Genomic DNA, 5,361 nt, shown 5'->3' with positions numbered 1-5,361 from the left:
TTAAACAGGACGATGCTGGCACGTTGTGCTTTCCTTGCAGATACACACAAGATGAAAGTTGTGCCATCTGTCTTTTAATATTCCACTCGGGTGCTGTCTATTTAGTTAATAAAAGAAAACCCTAATCACTGTCCTTTGCTAAGTGAGCTGTTATAACATCTGTGTGAAACCCCCACATGTGAGTAATTAAATCAGCACAGTGTCCTTTGGGTATGAGACAGGGAAATCATAGTTGCACTCCCAAAGTTCCCCAGCTGTACAATTCATGTTCCAGAATGTAGGTCCATTCAGTAAGTTTCCTGGGAGAGGTGATGGGAACAGAGACAGAGATAAAGCACAGGGTTCAGAAAAACATATAGTCAGATATAACATGACTACTGCCATGATAGGAAAAGGCACATGTGACTGTGTAAAATTAGAAGTGGATCACCACAGCCATCTTTAGGAGCAGAGATGCTTCTAGAAGGAAGAGAAGATGTAAGAATTTATACTAGAAAGAGAACTAGAAGCAAGAGAGTTAAAGTTTAAAGTTGGCAGGATGGCATAGGGAGATGACTAGATGCTGTTAACTTGGAGATTATGTTGCCCAAGTCCTTAGAACACCATAATCCAAACAGTGTCTTAGAAAGCTGTATGACTCAATGACCCAAAGGAGTTAGCTTCTCAAGTTTGTGGAAAACCTTTACAAAGTTAGGTTGAGAACATAGACAAGGTCATAAGACAAGTGCAGAAACAGGAGATGGCTGTGGCAGGCAAGATGTGAGTGGGGATTGACTCCTAAATAGATACAAGTCTCATCAGTCTGTTGAATGTGTTTCAATATTCTGCTAAACCCAGAAACTAGGCTGCTTCCTGGCTGGAGAAAGGGTGGCTGCTGGGAGGCAAATCTGGAGAATGCTGTAGCCTCAGTCTCAGGAACCCTAATAGATTTGGTCCATGCCTATCAAAAACCGACTCTCATATTTTATAATCAGGAGATGACAGTTTTTATAAATGCACTTCTGTAGAAGACATCCTCAAGCAAGCAAACCCACTCAAAATGTACTGCTAGCTTCTCATTGCTACTGCATCAAGCACTCTATATAAGACCTTGGTTTTGGTTTGTTTTAAATAGAACCTTAGAATAACTCTGTGAGGCAGGGAGAACAGGGACTGCCATTGAGATGAAGAGACTAAGAACTAGAAAACTTATTATCTCAAACTGGAAGAACCCTGAAGTCAAGCTAGAAATTAGGTCCTTTGAGATCTGACCCATGCTTTCTTCTATGCATTAGCCCTCCACCATTTCCAAGGGCGTGTGGTCCAAGACATTCAGTAGAGGCTTAAAACTGTTGAGAATTCTGAACTCAATATGTAATCTCTGTGAAATCATGGTGGTAGACCATGATTGAGAGGGTTGCTGAGTGACTAAGGGACATATACAGAATGGATATGCTAGATAGAAGGATGCCATGAGACTTCCTCATGCTACTCAGATTGAGGACAAGTTTTAATCTTAGGAATATTTTATTTCTGGAACTTTCTTACTTAGTATTTTCAGCCTACAGATACCCATGAGTAGCTGAGAAAAAGGCAAATGGAATTGTGGGTAGGTAAGAAAACCTATTGTCCTGTGGAGAAAGGCCCATTTTTAATAACCCTTTCACTATCATTTTTGCCCATGTTTTCCTTGCCTTGCTAGACTCTGCTCCTTCTATCTACCCTCTGGAACCTTGGGTTTATACCTCCTTCATTCAGATCTGCCTTGTGTAAGTCACAGTCCAGTCTCTGTACCTAGTTCTTTGCTTGATCCCAAGAATGTGTTCATACAGAGGATGTGTATAAAGTTCTAGCCCAGTGGAGTGGAAGGGTTAGCAGAGAAGGTATCTATCCTATGTCTGCCCTTGATTTTCTTTCTGTTCTGAGATATGTTTGCTTTCTTTGAGTCTTCACAGCCAGAATTGAAATCAAAGCTGTAAAACATGCCAAGTCAATGGCTGTAATAAAACTACTTTAAATCTCTGTTCAAAGTGTTTATTTATATTATATCCCAAATGTTCTGTTTGGAATGCCAAAGCTTTTTCCAGTAGCAACAAGCCACTGGAGAAATAAGCATTAAGTACAAATCAAGCTAGATCAGCCACTGGCCTGATTCAAAATCACCGGTCAGGACATAAATTTGAAATAAAGTGGGAACGCATTGCCTTCTAATTAGGAACTGTGGCATTAGAAACCCTCTCCATCAGTGTGTTTGCATCTTCCATGATTTCTTCTGTGTAGTAGGCTATAAATTACCAGAAAATGTGAAGATGAAGAAGCAAATTACAGCCTGGCATGTTGATACTACTAACTGTAGTTCTAGCTCCTGGGAGCTAGAGGCAGGGGGATCCGGAGTTTGGGGTCATCCTTAGTTGTATAGCAAGCTCCAAGCCATCTTGGAGCCATGTGAGACACTGTCTCAAATGTCCTCCCTGTTTCCCCCCAAAGCAAGCAAATCATATCCACCCTGTGTTTGTAAAGTGATTTATGCAACTAGAGCCCGTGTCCAGTCCTGAACTTGGGACCCTTATCAGGAATCACATGAAGTGGTGTGGGGAGGTTCTGAGAATGTACATTTGTGACATACTTCCCCAGGTGGTGCAGGTGCTGTTAGACTAGTGTAAACAAGTTGAGACTCTCAGCCTTAGGGGCTGTACTGAAGAGACAGGAAAGTCAAGGGACTCTGGACCCAGGGGAACTCGTGCAGAGGCAAGGATTGCATCACACAAGGAGGTTCCAGCCAGCTACAGACAGGGCTCAGCGGCCCACTCCTGGGTCTCAGTAGTTATAGAGTACAAGTTAACCCAAGTTGGGCCTTGTGACAAAAGCCTTGCTCTTTGTGGAGTTTTTCTAATTCTTGCTGTCATGCCTCGTTCTTCCCACATGAGGAGAGAGTGGTGAAGGAAACTGTGGCACTCATCTTCCCTGGAACCAGTGGCCCATGATGAGCCCTGAGTTCCAGAGCTGTAGCAGTTGAGAACTACCTACAGTAACTCTCAGGCTGATGGCCCCATGTGGTGGCTGAGAATGCACATCTTTGAAAAGCCCAAGCGACACTGACTTCTTGACAGAAGGGGCTACGAAGTAATCTGTGTCCTTAAGACTGAGGGGCCTGTGACAGTGAGAGACCGGCAGAACAGGGGAAGTTTAAATATATACTGAGGATTTCATTGTCATGGGTCACATTTTTCTAGAGTTATGAGTTTGCAAGAACTATACCAATTTATGTACAACATTTCTTCATTGCAAACTAGGTTTCAAACCACTGTTTGGATTGGGTAGTTTGGGTTCAGAGGAGAAGGGAACTAAGAGTTACTGAGAGTTAGGTCTCAAACCTGGGACAAAGGCTAACTGAGGTGCCTATTTAACGTATCAGAGTGGACCTGGCTGCCAGGTTCTCCCTGTAACCCTCAGTCTCTACCTATTTACAGGGTATGACTGGTATACTAGAAACTCTCAGAGTAGGCACAAGACACCCCAAGACCGCGTTCAGCACAAAGGAGCACTATTTGCCCCGCAGGGACAGAGGGCAGGCATAAGAGACAAAGACAGGAAGTAGAGGAAGAGGAAGAAAGGTAAGGCAACAGGGAGGGGGAGAAAAGGGTCAAGGGAGACAGGGAAGGGAAGGACAAAGGACTGCCTCTGGGTAGAGAGGAGACAGATCTGGCCCATAGGAAAATAGCCATTTATAAAGGTAAAAGGGGAAACCCCATGTTAGGATGAGGTGTTTCATTTTGATTGGACAGGCTAATTAGGTGAGGTAATGGCCCGCTTTTGCTTGCTGGACCTTGGTAGTCAGCCTCAGGAGGAGGAAGTGGCCAAAGAATGTAATGATCCTCTGTGGCTAGCTTTAGAAGTGTAATCTAACAGTTTTTTTTTTTCCTTTTTTCTTTTTAGCAAGGCAGAGGGAATAAGGAAGGACAAGGCCTGTCAGAGCCATGTTGCCGTGCTTGGACTGGCTAGAGTTCCTTCACCCTGCCCTCCTCCCTAACCTGGTTGGGTTGTCCTGCCCCAGTAGACTCTTTCCTAGCCGTTTTGGTAACCTGACTCTTTTTTTTTTTTTTACTTTTTCTCATCAGGGCCCCTGCACCTGGTGCCTATATGTCTAGCTCCCTGTCCGCCTCACATGGCTCGGGGTCATGTCTCCTCTTAACTCTCCCAGGTGTCCCTCCCTCAGGCTCTGTTTTCCCTTTCGCTGAGTTCTAAGGGACTCCAGAGACTCCAGGACTCTGAGGCTCCAGGGGTGATTAGTGCCTCAGTTTCTCCTATCATCCTCTCCTCCTGTAGGAAGAAGACGTTCTTCCTGTTTTCCTACATGTGGTACTCATTCACTGAGTTCTATGAAACTTTTTGGGCGGGGGGGGCATTCCCCCAGAGTTACCCCATTTGCTTCTCCCACCAACCCAGTTGGGTACAGACACCAATTACTGCATCTCTTGTGACAGCCTCCGGGAGTTTCAGTCAGTCACCTGCCCATTGCCACACTGTTTATCAAAGCTAGATCTGGATTCCAGATCAGAGCTGGCTCCAAAGCCTTTCTCCCCACAGCTGCTCCTAAGTGCACAAAAGACATGCCCTGCTCACAAGAACAGGGGAAAGGAAGGGGGATTTCAGCAACAAAGGTCACGGGAACAGAATCTTCTAGTAGCCAAGGTAAGGAAGGATGAGGCTAGAGGGAGAAATTGGCCCTCAATTCAGAGACTGTCCATTCACAGCTTGACTTCTTGCAGTCTCCTACCCACAAAGCTCTGGCTTAGCCCGCTTTCCTGGGAACACAGTCTGGGATAAGTCCCCAAGCTCACAGGCTATTTCAGGGAAGAAGCCCGGACAGGAACTTACGACCTTTCCACCCAGCCTAGTCTGATCTCCCAGTCTGATACCGCCCAGGTTTCAGGATGTCCACTCCTATAGGACACAGGACCTTAGAGAATGGGTCAGTACAGGATAAGAAGAACTTGCCCACAGCATGGTGCTTAGCTTAGGAATGCCAACATTTGTGTTGGCTTTAGGGGGCAGCTTCCTTAGCTTTTGACCTTGGGAATGGAAAGCTGTAACTGGCAGTAGATGGTTCAGAGTAGCCAAGGCCCTGGAGCAGGGGGAAGCTGGCGTTGATGCCTACAGCTTGACTTCAGGACACAGGCCAGCAGAGATTCTCCAGGGCTCATACATATGCTGCAGAAACACTTCCTGGTTCTAACAGAGTAGAAAACCCCAGGCTTTTACCGGCCACCTCTTACTCCAGATTCCATCTTCCTTAGCAAATAGGCCAGCTTCTGCAGAAGCCTTGATTGTTTTGTTTTTAAATTGACAAGAGGAAATCATGAATCTCACATCATGGATTTA

This window comes from Mus musculus, chromosome X (genome assembly GCF_000001635.26).
Source record: "Mus musculus strain C57BL/6J chromosome X, GRCm38.p6 C57BL/6J".
Classification (NCBI taxonomy): domain Eukaryota; kingdom Metazoa; phylum Chordata; class Mammalia; order Rodentia; family Muridae; genus Mus; species Mus musculus.
Note: the sequence above shows the minus strand (reverse complement) of the source record.